Raw genomic sequence first — 19,522 nt, 5'->3', positions numbered from 1 at the left:
CTATGAATGACAACAGCAATTGTCTTATCTAGTCAAGGATGTGTATGTTTACTAGATCCTCAGGATAATGTAAACATACAAATATCCCTAAAAGCAAGATGTTGTTGTTGTTCAGTCACTAGGTCCTGTCCCATCTTTTCGACCCCATGGACTGCAGCATGCCTTTCACAGTCTCCCAGAGTTTGCTCAGATTCATGTCCATTGAGTCCATGATGCTATCTCATCCTCTGTCACCCTCTTCTCTTTCTGCCCTAAATCTTTCCAGGGTCTTTTCCAATGAGTCAGCTCTTCAGATCAGGTGGCCAAAGTATTGGAGCTTCAGCTTCAGCATCAATCCTTCCAATGAATATACAGGGTTGATTTTCTTTAGGTTTTGCTCTCCTGATGTCCAGGGGACTCTCAAAAGTCTTCTCCAGAATCACAATTTGAAAGAATCTATTCTTTGGGGTTCAGCCTTCTTTATTGTCCAACTTTCACATCTGTACATGACTGCTGGAAAAACAATAACTTTGACTATATGGACCTTTGTTGGCAAAGTGATGTCTTTGCTTTTTATTATGCTGTCTAGTTTTGTCATAGCTTTCCTTCCAAGAAGCAAGCATCTTTTAATTTCATGGCTGCAGTCACCATCTGCAATTATTTTGGAGCCCAAGAAAATAAAATCTGTCACTGTTTCCACTTTTTCCCCATCTATTTGTCATGAAGTGTTGGGACCAGATGCCATGATCTTAGTTTCTTGAATGCTGAGTTTTAAGCCAGCTTTTTCACTCTCCTCTTTCACCTTCATCAAGAGGCTCTTTAGTTCCTGTTCACTTTCTGCTGTTAAAGTGTTATCTGCATGTCTGAGGTTGCTGATATTTCTCCTGGCAATCTTGATTCCAGCTTGTGATTCATCCAACCAGGCATTTTGCATGATGTACTCTGCATATAAGCAAGGTGAGAAAAGTACAAACTTAACAGAAGCCAAGTATTTCAAATCCATGAAAATTTATCTTAGAATCTCATAATGCCTCATGACTGTAGAACCCCCACTCATCAGACGGTGGTTTCAGAAACTTAAATATTATCAGTGACTGTTTTGGGTTGAATTGTGTCCTTCAGAAAAGATATTGAGATCCTCACCCCTGCCACCTCAGAATGTGACCTTGTTTGGAAGAAAGGTCATTGCAGAGACAACTAATTAAGATGAGGTCATACTGCAAGACACTGCTTTAGAAAAGCTCTGCGGTGGTAGTGTTCTTACTTGCTGTAAGTACTAATAAATCCTTCCTTCTCCTGGAAAAGAAAAAAGAAAAAGATGAGACCTCACTTTGCTGACAAAGGTCTGTATAGACCAAGCTTTGGTTTTTCCTGTAGTCATGTACAGATGTGAGAGTTGGACCATAAAGAAGACTGAGTACCAAAGAATTGATGCTTTCTAATTGTCGTACTGGAGAAGACTACTGAAAGTCCCTTGGACAGCAAGGAGAGCAAACTGATCAATCCTAAAGGAAATCAACCCTGAATATTCATTGGAAGGACTGATGCTGAAGCTGAAGCTCCAATACTTTGTATACCTGATGTGAAGAGCCTACTCACTGGAAAAAACCCTGATGCTAGGAAAGATTGAGGGCAGGAGGAGAAGGGAATGACAGAGGATAAGATGGTTAGATAGCATCACCGATTCAAGAGACATGAATTTGAACAAACTCTGGGAGATAGTGAAGGACAGGGAAGCCTGGAGTGCTGCAGTCCGTGGAGTCACAAAGAGTCAGACACAACTTAGTGACTGAACAACATACTGGAGTAGGGTGTGTACCTTGTACAATATGACCCATGTCCTCATAAGAAGATGGCCATGTGAAAACACAGATACTCAGGGAGAACGTCAGAGGGATGGAGGCAGAGGGCTCATGCTGTGTCTACAAGCTGAGAATCACAGAGATTGTTGGCAGTCACCAGAGCTAGAGGGAAACATGGAACAGTCTCTATCACAGCTCTCAAAGGGAACCAACCTGGCCAATACCTTCATACTGGACTTTTAGACTCCAGAGCTGCAAGATAATAAATATCTGTCATTTTAAGCCATCCAGGTTGTGGTCCTTTGTTGCAATAGTCCCAGGAAGCTACTAGAGTGATGCTAAGAGCTTTTGTTTAGGTAGGTTTTTTCTCTCCAATATGAATTGTATCCACTGTCTTTGAAACATAAGAATACACAAATATGGGACTTCCCTGGTGGTCCAGTGGTGAAGATGCCATGCTCCCAATATGGGGAGCCAGGGTTCAATCCCTGGTCAGGAAACTAGATCCCACACACCACAATGAAGATGGAAGATCACAGCCAAATAGATACTCAAAATATTAAAAGAAATTTTGAATTCAAAGAATCTACAAATGCACATTCCTTTGGATGTCAGAATGATAGCATCATCACAGGTCACATAGCCTCTGGGAAACTCCACTGCATACTCCCCATTGGATGGGACTGAAAAAAGGCAAATTGTATCCTCAGTTCAGTTCAGTTGCTCAGTTGTGTCCGACTTTTTGCAGCCCCATGAATCGCAGCACGCCAGGCCTCCCTGTCCATCACCAATTCCCTCAGTTTAACCAAATCATATCCTAGTTTGTTGCAAAAATAGTTTTAACCCCACAGACCCCAATAAGGGTCCTTTAAGACCTCACTCTAAGAACTGCTGACTAATCCAAATGTTGTCTTTGTTCTCGATCAGGAAACAGGCTCAGCAATGGGGAATTGGCCTCTCTCATCAGCTTCCCCACTCCCTGGTGAGTGTTGCTAGAATCACAGAGCCACAGAACAAATGTTTACAGAAGCGCAAAATATAAGTAATGGTGTGAAACCACCTATTAATTCAGACTAGATGCTGGTCTAGACTTTGTAACATCATTAAGCACAGGTCCTTTCTTTTTTGAATTTTGTAGGGGTATAGTTGATTTACAGTGTTGTGTTAATTTCTGCAGTACAGCAAAGTGATTCAGTTACACGTATATATTCTTTTTCATATTCTTTTCATTATGGTTTAATCACAGAATGTTGAATATAGTTCCCTGTGCTATACAGTAGGACTTTATTGTTTATCCAATTCTATATATAATAGATTGCATCTGCTAAGCCCAAACTCATCCACAACCACAAGTCTGTTCTCCATATCTGTGAGTCAAGCACAAGTCCTTTAAGTGGGCTTGTGCACAGCACTCATGTATTTTAAATATTTTATTTATTTTTTTGGCTGCACTCTGTCTTAATTGCAGCACATGGAATCTAGTTTCCTGACGAGGGATCGAACCAGGGCCTCCTGCATTGGAGCCTGGAGTCTTAGCCACACGACTGCCAGGAAAGTCCCACACTTGTTTATTTTAAAAAGTGATTTAAAGAGTGTGGTTCACATTTTAAGCCAGGAACAAATGCTTTTCTTCTACATCTAAGGAAACATCTGATTCTTGTGGTTTAAAAAAAATATTTATTTACTTATTTTTGGCTGTGGTGGGTCTTTCTTGCTCCATGCAGCCTTTCTCTAGTTGTGGTGAGCAGGGGCTGTGCACGGGCTTCTCCTTGCAGTGGCTTCTCCTGCGGAGCACAGGCTCTAGGTACCTGGGCTTCAGTAGTTGTGGCATGTGGGCTTTGTTGTGGTTGTGGCACACGGGTTTAGTTGCTCTATGGCACGTGGAATCTTCCCCAGCCAGGGATCAAAATGGTGTCCCTTGCATTGCAAGGCGATTCTGAACCACTGAAACACCAGGGAAGACATCTGATTCTGATGTCACAGAGCCCCAGATATTATATGAAGAAAATGTGGATGTGCGTGTGTGTGTACACACATGCATGTGTGTGTGTGTCTGTGTGAGTGCCTGACATACGCACTCTCTTGTAGTTGTTGTTCAGTCACTAAGTGGTGTCCAACTCTTTGAGACCCCCACAGAGTGCAGCATACCAGGCTTCCCTGTCCTTCACTATCTCCTGGAGTCTGCTCAAACTCAAACTTACTGAGTTGATGACGCCATCCAACCATCTCATCCTCTGTCGCCCCCCTTTCCTTCTGCCCTCAAACTTCCCCAGCATCAGGATCTTTTCTAGTGAGTTGGCTGTTAACAATAGGTGGCTCCATAATGCTTCTTGGGTTTTCAAAGAGGGTCCAAGATTCAGAAAAGGATGACACACTACTGCATGAGGGAAAGGTCATCCAAGGGGTGCTGACTTAGAGGCTTACTCTCTCTGCTGAGTGAGAACTTTGAAATCAAGCTGCTTCTCTTTTTCCTGCTAAGGACAAGGATTTCTACATGACTCTGCTGATGAATGGATGGGACCTCCCTCAGCCTTGAACCTTTCACTCCACTGTCTCATGACATGAAAATAGCTGTGCATGAAACAGCCAATTCATTAAAAAGTCACATAAAAAATGACCTCTGCCTGCAGTAGCCATCAAGTTACAGAATAATTTAGGGCTGGAGGTAAGGGACAGGGGACCAAGAGGCAGAGATCCTGCCCCTTTTGCTCTTTCTCTGTTCTCCAGAATCACCAAATGTTCATGTAAATATGAACCCTGAAACAATGACATATACGATTCTAAATATTTTAATATTTGAGCACATATTGGATAAACCTTCAAGGACTAAATTCAGCTCTAGGTAACTAAGGTATTTCTAATTGGAAATAAACAGTAAATATATATATTTATATTCATAGAGCATATGAAATTTACAGGGACTTGCCTGGTGGTCCCATGGCTGACTCCATGCTCCCAATGCCAGGGGCTCAGGTTCAATCCCTAATCAGGGGTCTAGATCCCACATGCCACAACTAAGACCCAGCACAGCACAGTAAATAAATAAATGAATTTTTTAAAGAAGATATGAAACTTATAAATGTTGTTGTTTTCCCTCCAACTATCTGATATTCAGTTTCATGAGAATCAAGTATCAGTTGTTTGTCTTTGCAAGTTCATGGTCATTAATCAGCTACACTTCCCCAAATCACATTATTTTTAGAGGATTCTGAGCAGTGAAAATTAGCAGATTGACTTCTCAGCTAAACGCCAAACTATGCAGCATGAAAACATTTTTCTAAAAAACTTCAATTGAACAAATGTTTGAAATAACTCATCTCTTATTTTTGTATATTTGGTGGCACAACAAAAAGAGGTCCTGGCTGTTTCTGGAAAAGGAAATTTCTCTTCCAAAAAGTGTATTGGTTCACCTTCAAATTCACAAATGCAGAAAGTGCTTCCAGCCAATGAAGTTCTTTCCCCTGAGTGCGATTTAATTGCATATTCGTCAAAATCCCTTCTTATGAATTCTGTTTATACCTTGCAGCAATAAAAAGTAGTTCATTCTTGGTTTTTATCTGGTAAAATATTACCATTTAATTATTTTGGTTTGAGTCCAGAACAGTCTCTTCACTATGTCATCGAAGTTATAGGTTTTCTGATGGATGCCAAGACTATTAAGAATGTTCATTATAATCATTACCCATCTATATATTATGGTTCTCTCTGTTTTACAGTTCATTATTTAATAGTGCTTATCTAAAAGGTTATAGTCTTTATAGGATCATTTGGCTCACTCTTAACTTGGCTAATTTATAAATAATTTCACAGATATCTTTGTGTTACCATTATTTGTTGACAAAGATCTGACTCAGGATATGGAATCTTTAGATTACAAATGTTTCATTGGTTTGACCAGATGTGTGAGAGGCTGCTTAAGTCATGTCTGACTGTTAACCTTAAATGCTGATACCCTTCAGCATTTCCTTGTTTCAAATAATTATCACCTTTTCAGATAAATGCTATATCCATTCTAATGTGGCAAACTCATGTTTAAAATCATATTACCTTCAATATAAACCTCAGAAATCAATAATCCATCTCCTTGTCATTAATGTTCATTCAGAAGAGCCTTCATATAAAAAAAAGGAAAGCTAAAGAAATGTAAAAAATCTTAGAAGGTATTTTCTGTAATAAAATATTTTGTGTTTCTAATGAAATCAATCAAAAGCACAAAAATTCTAAAGGAATTATATAAATGCAATAAATCATCCAAAAGAATAAGGTGCAGTTAACATCCATAGGATGGTTCCTTGCACTGAGGAAATGCACAAGGGATACACTAGCCAGATCATCGAGATTCTGGCTGATATCCTCTTTTGTCAACCTGTTCCTTATGGAGGAACACAAGTCAACTTTTGAGGCTCATTAAAAAGAGCATCTTAACTCTTAAGAGTTAAGATAAAGAGCATTCTTTATTCACATCTCCACTCAAAATCAGAACTTTTACTTATTCACAAAAGATAAGTATGTCTGAACCATCTGTAACAATTGGTCTATTGCACAAATATTTGTTCCCTTTCCATACCAGCCTTTTTCCTGGGAGCGGAGCATCATTTAGGATCTAGCAGGTACCTTGGAAGCCTGCTAATGCTTGGCATTTCACTAACTGCATGGCACTCTTCTGAGGTTGGTAAATAAGCTGCACTGCATTTCTGAGAACAGATTTGAATGGGTCATCTTGAATTACTTTGGTTCAGTACTTGCAATTTTACCAGTGAATACATGGATACATGGCAGAATGGTCCATCCATAATTATTAAGCTGGGGGATTAGACCTGGAAGAGTCCTTCCAGATAAAAGTTATTTACTGTGACTTTCCAGGGGGCAGGGAGGTAGAAATCAGCGTGGAATCTTATTTCTCACCCCACACAAAATACAATTTCAATTATCTAAAGAGTTAAACAAATATTTATTTATTTATTTATTTTTAAACAAATATTTAAACTGGGGGGAAATCTGGGAACTGCTTTTCTTTTTAGTCTCCCCATCTCCAAACATTGGATTGCCCAAGGCCCAGACCTCAGCTTTCTTCTCTTGTCTCTCTACACTCACAACTTGGGTGCTACGTCTGCACTTACAACTGTAAATGAAAACATACAGGAATTTCCCTGGTGGTACAGTGGTTAGGGGTCCAGGCTTCCACTGCAGGGGGCAAGGGTTTGATATATGGTCAGGGAACTAAGATCCTTCATGGCATGGCTGAAAAAGAAACAAATGAAACTATACACTAACCATTGCTAAATGTATATGTCCAGCCCAGACCTTTTCCCAGAACTGGAGACTCATATATGCCTACATGGAAGTCAAATGGGCATGTTACATTTACAAGGGTCCAGATCAAGCTAAGCTTTCATTTCTTTGAGCCTGCTCCTTTCTTGCATTTCCTCATCTCACTTGATAGCTACTCCATCCTTCCAGTTGTTCAAGGCAAGAATCATGAACTCATCCTTTTTTTTTTTTTCTTAATCAGGAGAAAGAAGGATTTATTATTACTTGCAGCAAAGAGAACATAGGAGATGTCTCCCAAAGCAGTATAGTATCTCTTGGAATCATCCTTTTCTTTTTTTTCCCCTCAGTCGTGTATTGAGGCATGTGGGATATTAGTTCCTCAACCAGGGATCAAACTGCAAGGGGAAGTATAGAGTCTTAACCACCAGACCACCAGGAAGCCCCTGGAATCGTCCTTGACTCCCTTCCTTACATACCCCACATGGACTCTGTGAGTGAATCAATCCTGCCTTGAACATAGAAACAGGCTCTGAGCATGTCTAACAACCTCCAGGGCTTCTGCCCTGGTCCAGAAGCTGCCATTTCTCACCTGGATCTTGGTTTAGTTTCCTCATACTTGTCTCCTCACCTCTGACAGTCTATCCTCATTAGAGCCACAAGATGGATGGTTTTAAAACTTAGTAAGATTTGCCTTGCGGTTCAATTGTTCAGTCGTGACTGATTCTGTGACCCCATGGACTGCAGAACACCAGGCTTCCCTGTCCTTCACCATCTCCCGGAGTTTGCTCAAACTCATGTCCACTGAGTCAGTGATACCATCCAGCCATCTCATCCTCTGTCACCCTCTTCTCCTTTTGCCTTCAATCCTTCCCAGCATCAGGGTCTTTTCCAATGAGTCAGATCTTCACATCAGGTGGCCAAAGTATTGAGGTTTCAGCTTCAGCATCAGTCCTTCCAATAAACTCCCCCACTGGCCTCCAAGTAGGTCAGAGAAAACCCAGAGGATTAACCAGGGGCCTACAAAGTGCTCCTTGATCTACGTGTGTTTTTCCTCCAGTTTCATTCCCGGCTTCTCTCATCCTGGCCCATTTTGCTCCAGCCACGCTGGCCTCCATGTTGTTATTCACACAAGCCTAGCCTGCTAGATTGGGTGCCCCAGTACATTGGCATTTGTCCTCTTCTCCCTGAAGGACCCTCAGTTCAGTTCAGTCTCTCAGTTGTGTCCAAGTCTTTGCAACCCCATGGACTGCAGCACGCCAGGCTTCCCTGTCTATCACCAACCCCCAGAGCTTGCTCTAACTCACATCCATTGAGTTGGTGATGCCATCTAACCATGTCATCCTCTGTCATCCCCTTCTCCTCCTGCCTTCGATCTTTCCCAGCATCAGGGTCTTTTCCAATGAGTCAGTTCTTCTCATCAGGTGGCCAAAGTATTGGAGTTTTAGCTTCAGCAGGGCCCTGAAGGGCCCTGGTGTAGATTAAATTGTGTCCCTCTCCCCTAAAATGCATGACCTAATCCCAGCCCCCAGAACCTGTGAATGTGACCTCATTTGCAAATAGGCTCTTTGCAGATACAGTCAAGTTAACAGGAGGTCATACTATGATATAGCATCACTTATGTGTGGAATCTAAAAAATACAGCAAGTTAGTGAATATAGCAAAAAAAGAAGCATACCCACAGACATAGAGAACAAACTAGTGGTTACTAGTGGGAAGAGGGAAGGGGTGGAGCAACGAGGGGTAGGGGTTTGGTATGGTACGTGCTCAGTTGCTCAGTTGCTCAGTCATGTCTGACTCTTTGAGACTTTACGGACTGTAGCCCACCAGGTCCCTCTGTCCATGGAATTTTCCTGTCAAGAATTCTGTAGTGGGTTACCATTTCCTTCTCCAGGGCTTCCCAAGCCAGGGATCAAACTAATGTCTCTTGCATCTCCTAACAGGCAGATTCTTTACCACTGTGCCACTTGGGAAGCCCCAGGGGCTTAAGAGATACAAACTATTATGTAAAAAATAAGCTATAAGGATATATTACACAACACAGGGAATGTAGCCTATATTTCATAATACTGCAAGTGGAGTATAAACTTAAAACATTGCAAACCACTACATTGTACACTTGTAACTTATATAATATTGTACATCAAAAATATTTCAATTTTAAAATGTCTTAAATTTTTTTTCCTAAATTAGGTCGGGTGGTCCAGTGGTTAAGACTCCATGCTCCCAGTGCAGGGGGCCCGAGTTTGATCCCTTGTCAGGGAACTAGATCCCACACAACTAACAGCCTGCAGGCCACAGCTAATATCCAGTACAGCCAAATAAATAAATAGATAAAAATAAATATTTGAGACTCCATGCTTCCAAGGCAGGGGGTACAGTTTCAGTCCCTGGTTAGGGAACTTCGATTCCCACATGCCTCTCGATGAGGCCAAAACATAACATAAAAACACATTCAAAAAATGAAAGTAAAAATGAAGTCATACTGGAATAGGGTGGGCCTTAAATCCAATGACTGGTGTTCTTTTAAGGAGAGATTTAGAGATGTCCATGAAGGAGAAGGCTTTGTGATGATGGAGGCAGAGGTTGGTTTGGGTGATGCAGCTGCAAGCCTAGGACCATCAAGGTTGCTAGCATGTAGAAGAGGCCAGGAAGCATCCTCCCCAGAGCCTGAGGTAGAGACCAGAGGCCTGCCGACACCTTGACCTTGGACTCCCCGCCTCTAGAACTGTGAGACAATCTGTTTTGTTTGAAGATAGCCAGTTGGTGGTCATCTGTTATGGCAGCCCCAGGAAACTACTGGCGGCCCCCCCTCAATACCAGATGCATCACACTGTCAACTGAGGGTGAGTAGGGGAGGGCCAATACTTGCAGGGAGGGTCTCCCGGGGACTGACCTGCTCTGCACCTTTGCTCCACCACCTCTGCGCAGGTCACCCCCAGCCCCATTCTTCCCTCCTGCCCCAGCCCCGGTGGACTCTCCCATGGTCTGAGCATACCTAAGGGGGAGCCTTCTTTCTTCCTCCTCTTTCCTGAGTCTCTCACTGTGACTCTGCTGCTTCCCTAGATTTTTCCTGCTGAGTCCGGCCTGAGGGGCTATTGATTGTTTCTCTGCATTTGCTTTCCTTCTGTGCCTCCAGCAACTCTGATGCCTTCTCTTAAGGGAGGAGTTGCAAAGGAAGCCAGAAAAAGAAAAGCGCAGATATAAATAGTTCAAGACTTTCAAGATCCTATCTTGCTTCCTTAACTAGTGGACCAGTTCACCCAAAGGCGGAACTACAAAGATCACAAACTTTAACCCATTTGTAACTAACTCAAGTCCTTTGTCAATCAATTCCTTCAGCCAATCCTCCAGGAAAAAAGAAGTAAAAATGGTAGGAACCACTGTTACCGGTGGGCTTCCCTTGTAGTTCAGTTGGTAAAGAGTCCTCCTACAATGCAGGAGACCTGGGTTTGATTCCTGGGTTGGGAAGATCCCCTGGATAAGGAAATGGCAACCCACTCCAGTATTCTTGCCTGGAGAATCCCATGGACTGTAGCCTGCCAATCTCCTCTGTCCATGGGATCGAAAGAGTCAGACACGACTTAGTGACTAAACCACCACCCCCACCACCACTGTTACTGGTGGGCTAAGTAGAACAGATAGTGTAGTGAATGAGCTTTGTGACCTGTCAATATTTGAACAAAGGTAAGTCATGCTGTTGCTTAGCGACTGAGTTGTGTCCAACTCTTTGCAACCCTAGGGACGGCAACACACCAGGCTTCCCTGTCCTCCACTATCTCTTGGAGTTTGCTCAAACTCATGTCCATTGAGTCAGTGATGCTGTTTAACTGTCTCATCTTCTGCCTCCCCCTTCTCCTTTTGCCTTCAATCTTTCCCAGCATCAGGGTCTTTTCCAATGAGTTGGCTCTTCCCATCAGGTGGCCAAAGTATTGGAGCTTCAGCTTCAACATCAGTCCTTCCAATGAATATTCAGGACTGATTTCCTTTATGATTGACTGCTTTGATCTCCTTGCAGTCCAAGGGACTCTCAACACCACAATTTGAAAACATCAGTTCTTCAGTGCTTAGCCTTTTTTATGGTCCAACTCTCACATCTGAACATGACTACTGGGAAAACCACAGCTTTGACTATATGGACCTTTGTCAGCAAAATGATGTCTTTGCTTTTTAATACGCTGCCTAGTTTTGCCATAGCTCTCCTTCCAAGAAGCAAGTTTCTTTGAATTTCATGGCCGCAGCCACCATCTGACTTGCAAACATTGTTTCAGGGATGGTGCTACTGCCTTGCACCCCCACCCCCAGCTGTGGACTGAGGACTGAGGTGGCAGAGAGTTGGTGGGAGGCAACAGATGGAAAGTCATGAAGTGGGTCCCAAAGACCAACAGTTAGAGGGACGGTGGGCTGAGTCCTCTGGGAGCAGACACAGTGAGCTCAGCAGAGCAAAGACCCCCTAGTAACTGGAACCAGAAGGGTGGTCAGTTTTTTCTTCTTAAATAACGGTTCATGTTTCCATGTATTTTCTCTTCCATTTTTAGTCGTAGTGTATTGGCTTAGGGGCTTCCCAGGTGACGCAAGAGGTAAAGAACCTGCCTGCCAATGCAGGAGACAGAAGAGCACAGGTTTCATCCCTGGGTTGGGAAGATCCCCTGGAGTAGGAAATGACAACCCACTCTGGTATTTTTGCCTGGGGAATCCCATGGACAGAAGAGCCTGGCTGGCAACAGTCCATGGGGACACAAGAGTCGTACATGACTGAGCGACATAGCACTGAGCGACATAGCACACAGCATGCATGCATGTGATGGCTAGTGACTGTTCAGGAAAGGTCACTCTGATACACTTTGAGAATAAAACTCTATGGGAGAGGGGATGGATAAATTGGAAGATTGGGATTGACATATATACAGTATAATAATAAAATAGATAATTAATAAGGACCTACTGTATGGCACTGGTGGCTCAGACGGTAAAGCGTCTGTCTACAAGGTGGGAGACCTGGGTTCAATCCCTGGGTCGGGAAGATCCCCTGGAGAAGGAAATGGCAATCCACTCCAGTACTATTGCCTGGAAAATCCCATGGACAGAGGAGCCTGGAGGCTACAGTCCATGGGGTCGCAAAGAGTTGGACACGACTGAGTGACTTCACTTCACTTCACTCTATGGCACAGGGAACTGGACTCAATACTCTGTAAAGACCTATATGGGAAGAGAATTTTAAAAAGAGATATATGTAAATGTATAACAGATTCTCTTTACTGTACACCTGAAACTAACAAAGCACCGTAGGTCAACTGTATACCAATAAAAATTTTTAAAAACAACTCTATAGGAAACTGTGATAAACATAACAGCAAAGAAACCCTCCTATAAGTGATGCCAGGAAGAGAAGAGAGATGTTGGGAGGAGTAGCTGGAAGAATCTGGGGTTTTATTCACAGCTCCAGGCAAACCGGTTTTGAGTCACTGGGAAACAGAAGGAGTGATGGGTCGTCCCTCACCTCTTCTGAACCACGATGCATCCAGCCTTGTTACCAGCAGAGTGGTGGTAAAGAAAGGTTACTCATAAATAGGTCAGCTGTCAGTTGCACACAGGCCAGCCTCCAGCAGTGCCCTGAGGGCTCCAAGGGAAAGCAGCCACCTCTCAGAATTGTGCTCAGGGACCAGCTGTGCCTGGGACCCTGAAACCAACATGCTACCTTGTCCAGATGCCTTGCAAACAGGTAAGGACCCCTTGGCTCAGGCCTTCCCAAGAAGAAGAGAGGGCCAGATGGAGGTGCCAGACTCCATCTGTGCTCAGCTCTGAGTGCTCCAAGGCCCCAGAGGGTGAATAGAGATTCTAACACAAATTCAGCCAGGCCAGGACCTTGACAGGGCTGCCTGCTCCCCTGTGCCCTGAGCTGGGTCTCCTGCGCATCCGGGCTCCACTTTGTCCTTCCCTTTGCTGAACGCTTCTAAGGAAACGTAAGGGGAAGCAAACTCTGATGCTTTGCCAGCATCATTGTTTCCATTCCTCTTCCTCATCCTTTGCTTATCAAGGCCAAAGGAACCGAATTCTTAATAAATCACCTCATAATCTAGTCCAATGGAGGTTTCAAATACAGTAGGAGCCCCAGGATACCTCTGTCACATCCTTGTTTTTATAAAGGAAAGGACATGAAGACTGAAACAAGTTGTGTTTCCAGCTGAGGCTCAGAGAAGATAAGGGGCCTGGACAAAGTCACACAGCCAGGTGGTGGCAGAAGTTGCTGCTCTGAGAGAGTCTGTGAAGTTTTTGCCTACCATCCATTCACCCTTTTTCTAGTTGCATCTTCCTTTGGGAAATGCCCCTTAATTTTAGTTCATATTGTGTGGGCATTTTTTTTTTTTTTAATATTTATCTATTTGGCTGTGCTGGGTCTTAGTTGCAGCATTCAGAATCTCTAGTTGCAGTGTGGAAATTCTTAGTTGCGTCATGTGAGATCTAGTTTCCTGACCGGGGATTAAACTCCAACCAGCAGCATTTGGAGTCCAGAGTCTTAGCTACTGGGCCACTGGGGAGGTCCCAGCTCACACTGTTGAGTGAGACTAACCTGGTCCCAGAATCTGGGGTAAACATGTGACTCAGGCCCAGGAAGTAATTTCACCCTCAATGATTGGCTTACAGATGGGCACGTGACCCAATTCAAGCCAATAAGAATCAGGCTTAGGATTTTGGCTCGAACAGTTGGGAGAGGAAAGCTGGGGCAGCTGAGCTGAACATAAACATGTGGGGGCCGCCAAGCCTGGAGAGCCTGACAGTAGGTAAAGCCAGCACAGGACAGCAGAGTGGAGAGATGGAGAGCTACTGAGTACTGGTGACAGTCTTTCAGCTTCTGGATCCAGCCCTGCCTGAAGCCATAAGCCAGTAAATGTTCTTTTTGGTTTGCTGCTGCTGCTGCTAAGTCACTTTAGTCGTGTCTGACTCTGTGCGACCCCATAGACGGCAGCCCACCAGGCTCCCCCATCCCTGGGATTCTCCAGGCAAGAACACTGGAGTGGGTTGCCATTTCCTTCTCCAATGCATGAAAGTGAAAAGTGAAAGTGAAGTCGCTCAGTTGTGTCTGACTCTTAGCGACCCCATGGACTGCAGCCCACCAGACTCCTCCATCCATGGGATTTTCCAGGCAAGAGTACTGGAGTTGGGTGCCATTGCCTTCTCTGTTTTTGGTTTGAGATTTGAATTGCTCACTGACATTTGCAAATGAAAAGTCCTGAACCAAGCGGACTCTAAATCCGTGTTCTCTCCAGACTCCACACTGCCACCAGCTGGTCCATCAAGCCTCTGAAGCACCATCCCAGCCCTCCCCAGGATGTATACTTCAGCAGTATTTTGGCTTGCCAGTTGACTCAGTGGTAAAGAATCTGCCTGCCAATTCAGGAGACTCGGCTTTGATCACTGAATAGGAAAGATCCCTTAGAGGAGGAAATGGCAACCCACTCCAGTATTCTTGCCTGGAGAATTCCATGGACAGAGGAGCCAGGAGGGCCACAGTCCACAGGGTCGCAAATGAGTTGGACACAACTTAGCAACTAAACAATACAATAGTACTTAGCTTCAGCTTGTCTCTGCTCCATAAACTGTGTTTACCTTTAAAATCTACCCCCTAGGATTTCCCTGGTGGTCCAGTAAATCCACCTGCCAATGCAAGGGACACGGGTTTGATCCCTGGTCCAGGAAGACCTCACATGCCTTGGAGTAACTAAGCCCTTCCACCACAACTACTGAGTCCCTGCAGACCAGAATCCAAGCTCTACAACAAGAGAAACCTCTGCAATGAGAACCCTGAGCGCTGAGATGAAGAGCAGGCCCCACTCTCTGCAATAAGAGAAAACCCACACAGCAATGTAGACCTAGCACAGCCAAAAATAAATACATACATAAATAATTTTTTTTAAGGTATGTCTTAAAAAAAAAATCAGGCCCCTGGTAATTTCCTGGCAGTCCAGTGATTAAGACTCCATGCTTTCACTGCCAAGGGCCCGGTTTCCATCTCTGGTCTGGGAACTAAGGTCCCACAAGCCTTGTGATGTGGCCAAATAAAATAAAATTCAGTCCCTGACAAGGTCCTGACCCAGGTGCTTAAAAAAACTAAGAAGGGGACTTCCCTGGTGGTCCAGTGGTTAAGGCTCTGCGTTCCCAATGCAGGGGGTCTGGGTTTAATCCCTGGTCAGGGAACTAGATCCCTCATGCTACAGCTAAGACCCAGCCCGGCCAAATAAATAATTTAATTTTAAAAAAAAGAAGAAAGAAGAGGCCAGGTGAACAAGCACTGGCCTTTGCTTTCTCCTTTGGATCAAATCAGCCCCAGGGAGTGTGGGACCCTCAGCAGAGCCCAGGGTGCCCTCCGTGTGTTTCCTTCCACCTCCTCTGCAGTCACCCTAGGGGCTCCTCATCCTTCTAGGAAGGAGACAGCTAGAGACAAGCGAACAAAGCTTCCATCCACCATCTCAGAGGAGGAAGGAACCATGACAGGGACTTGTACACAAAACTTTATAAGCTTGGTATCTTGTAAACTTTTATTATTTTTTGTTATCTCACAGATGTTTTCTTGTAACGTCTAGGGGTGGAGGAGGAAGAAGAGGGGGTGGAGGAGGAAAAAGAGGAGGTGGAGGAGAAATCCCTTATAGAGAAAAAGAGATCAAGGGAGGGAGCTAGTCTGTGGAAGTGCCTGCATGAATTTCCAGCATCACTGTTGGTTTGACAAATGCAGCTGCTCTGTTGTGGGCTTGTGGGAAACAGACATCATTTCTTTTTTAAATTAAAAAAATTTTTTTTGCCACGCTGTGCAGCAGACAGGATCTCACTTCCCTGACTAGGTGTCAAATCCGTGCGCCCTGCATTGGAAGCATGGAGTCTTCACCACTGGACAGCCAGTGAAGTCCCAGACATCATTTCTGGCAAAAGCTACACCCCAAGATCTCAAGGGCTGTCTGATGACATGTCACCCCGAGTCTATGTACAGTTTATCGGGGGATTTTGTTCCAAATCCCCTGTGCCAACAACCTTGAAGAGCTCCCTACCCCCTTGTATGAATGCGCAGTAAGCTTTGTGAATAGAGTCGGTGGCCCTTATTAGGCAGGTGCGGTTAAGACAAAGGACACCCACAAGGGCAGGGGCATTTCATTTTGGATTCCAACACTTGGGGTCAGTGGTTAATTACTAAGTCTCTGTATTCCAAGGTCACTTGAAGTGGGAATGGAGACATGAATCCTATGTTAATCAGTGGATTAACCTGAGCAAATGGGCTTCTTTCAACAGGAGGGGCCACACCCCAAACTGCAAGCCCCTAGTACACAGCCTCCCCTGAGGCCAGAGAAAAGAAGTGAAGTCACTCAGTCATGTCCGACTCTTTTCGACCCCATGGACTGTAGCCTGCCAGGCTCCTCTATTCATGGGATTTTCTAGGCAAGAATACTGGAGTGGGTTGCCATTTCCTTCTCCAAGGGATCTTCCCAACCCAGGAATCAAACTTGGGTCTCCTTTATTGCAGGCAGACTCTACCATCTGAGCCATCAGGGAAGCCAGACAAATGAGGATCAAGCCTCTGCTCTTTTGGCCACTATCTCTATTTCTGCTCCAGGATTCAGAGTTCTCCAGGGCTAATATTTCTAGATCTTATGGAGGAGCTGGCCAGAGACAAGGGTCTTTTATTTTTTTAATTTTTTTCTATTTAGCCAGATTTTTAAAAATTTATTATTATTATAATTTTTAAAAATTTAGTTAATTTATTTTAGGTTGTGCTGGGTCTTCATTGCTGCCCATGGGCTTTCTCTAGTTGTAACGAATGGGGGCTACTCTCTAGCTGTGGTGCTTGAGCCCAAGCACCATTGCGGTGGCTTCTCTTGTTGCAGACCATGGGCCCTAGGGCACCTGGGCTTCAGAAGTTGTTGCTCACAGGCTCTAGAGCTCCGGCTCAGTAGTTGTGGCACACAGGCTTAGTTGGCATGTGGCATCAGACCCGTGTCCCCTGCATTGTCAGGCAGGTTCTTAATTACCGGACCACCGGGGAAGTCCAGCTATATACTTTCTTATTGGGGTATAATTGCTTTACAGCGTTGTGTTGGTTTCTGCCGTGCGGTGAAATGAATCAGCTATATGTGTGTGTGCGCGTTTAGTCGTTCAGTCATGTCTGACTCTTTGCAGCACCATGGAGCTTGCTAGGCTCCTCTGTCCATGGGATTTTCCAGGCAATGCTAGAGTGGGTTGTCATTTCCTTCTCCAGGGGATCTTCCTGACCCAGGGATTGAACTCGAGTCTCTTGAGTCTCCTGCATTGGTAAGTGGATTCTTTACCACTGTGCCACCTGGGAAGCCCAGCTATACGTGTATATACAAATATATATATATATAGCCCTCTATGACCTCCATCCCACCCCCTAGGTCATCACAGAGCACCGAGTTGAGCTTCCTGTGCTTTGTAGCAGGTTCACACTAGCTATTTATTTTACACATGGTGGTGTATATATGTCAATCCTAATCTCCCGGTTCATCCCACCCTCTCCTTCACCTGCTGTGTCTACATGTCCGTTCTATACATCCGCGTCTCTATTCCTGCCCTGGGAATAGGTTCATCTGTACCAGTTTTCTGGATTGCATATCCATGCTTTAATAGCTGATACTACTTTTTCTGACTTAACTCACTCTGTGTGACAGATTCTAGGTCCATCTACCCCTTTACCAACGACCCCCAGATATGGAGCACTTCACCAGTTTGGGTGTCATCCTCATGCAGGGGCCATGCTAATCTTTGTGTCATTCCAATTTTAGTATTTGTGCTGCCGAAGCAAGTGCTGCAAAAATCTTTTGATGCCACGGGCTCTTTCTGTCAAGTACTTCAGCACCTTTTGTCTGGAGGCTGGTTGAGTCTGATGTTGGCAGTTAAGGTGGGGCCAACATTCTGGAAAAGCTGGGGGAAGGTGTGAGCCTGATGCCAGAAGGGAGAGACTAAAGGATATGATCACTGCCCCCCCACCCCACCCAACCCCAGACTATCCCCTCCCCACACCAGGCCTCCCTGCCTCTCAAGTCACTGCTGCTTCTCCCTGAATGAAATCAGAGAGGAACAGACAGCAAAGCAGAGCAGACTTCGAGGCCAGAAACCCAACCCCAGGGCACCCCTGGAAACAGGTGCTGTCACTCAGGGTATGGGAAATTCCCAGCTCGAACTGCCGTCTGAGCACAGAGGCGTCCAGGGGCCTGTGGTTTCCTCAGGGGCAGGTGCTCCTGGACTCGTCCTCCCCGTGCAGCCATCTGGGCCCTGCTCCTTCCCAGCCTGCCTGCTGGCATTGCCCAGAAAGAGCCACCCCAGTGCTCCTATGCTGTTTTTCCGGTGACACCCAACATGGCCATGCTGGGCTGAGGCCCCGGGAGGCTGGGGCAGGAGAGCTGAGACCCCTGGCTTGACCCCAGAGTTTGGTTTTAGGGGAAGCACAGCAAAACAGGAGGCGTGTCTCTCTGCCTGTTTCCTTCTTGTTTCCTTCGTCCCCGGAAAGACTGAACAAAAGTCCTCAACATGAACGAAATTGAAGGGAGGGACATGCATCCTAAAAAGTTCAGAGAGCAAAACAAGCCAGGACAAGGTCCCTGGGGCCGTGTCCCCTTGATGCTGCGGCGGCCTCTGTGGTGGCCTCTGGAGTGGCCTCAACACAGCATCTGTGCAACAAGGGAAGAGCAGAAGGGACCTGCTGTCTGGGAATTTCCCTTCACCCAGTGACAGCTCCACTCACCAAGCTTTGCCCAGAGCTCTGGACCAGCTTGGCCCCAACCACAGGCCCCTGAGTCAGCCACAGAGTAGAGTCAACTGGGGCTGGAGGGGAGAGCTGGGAGGCTGGCCAGCGTTAGAGCCAGCGGGATGGGCCCAGCAGGCAGAATCAAGCAGAGACTAAGGGGCTCAGGGCAGCTCCCGCAGTGCCCCCTGGTGGCTAAAAGCAGCCCTAGCCCACCCCCAAGAGCCCAGACTGTTCTGCCACAAATTCCTGTCCATCTCTTAGCGACCCCATGGACTGCAGCACGCCAGGCTCCTCTGTCCTCCACTGTCTCCTGGAGTTTGCTCAAATTCGTGTCTGTTGAGTCAGTGATGCCATCCAACCAGCTCATCCTCTGTTGCCCCCTTCTCCTCCTGCCCTCAATCGTTCCCAGCATCAGGGTCTTTTCCAATGAGTCAGCTCTTCCCATCAGGTGGCCAAAGTATTGGAGCTTCAGCTTCAGCATCAGTCCTTCCAAAGAATATTCAGGGTTGATTTCCTTTAGGATTGACTGGTTTGATCTCCTTGTTGTCCAAGGGACTCTCAAGAATCTTCTCCACCACCACAGTTCGAAAGCATCAAATTTTTGGTGCTCAGCCTACTTTATGGGCCAGCTCTTTGTACCTGACTACTGGAACTACTAGCTTACCTTCTGCCCATGGAGCAGACAGGATAAGAGAGCAGGATCAAGAGTCTCATTACATTTTTT

The 19,522-nt window shown here is 45.3% G+C and overlaps 1 pseudogene; it reads right to left on the bottom strand.

Moving 5' to 3' along the window:
* Nucleotides 1-17,756: 17,756 nt before the first annotated feature.
* Nucleotides 17,757-17,856, bottom strand: LOC113907129 (annotated as a pseudogene).
* Nucleotides 17,857-19,522: the final 1,666 nt, after the last annotated feature.

Source organism: Bos indicus x Bos taurus, chromosome 16, assembly GCF_003369695.1.
Source record: "Bos indicus x Bos taurus breed Angus x Brahman F1 hybrid chromosome 16, Bos_hybrid_MaternalHap_v2.0, whole genome shotgun sequence".
Lineage (NCBI taxonomy): Eukaryota > Metazoa > Chordata > Mammalia > Artiodactyla > Bovidae > Bos > Bos indicus x Bos taurus.
The sequence above is the reverse complement of the archived record's forward strand: the minus strand, read 5'-3'. Positions and strand labels throughout refer to the sequence as shown.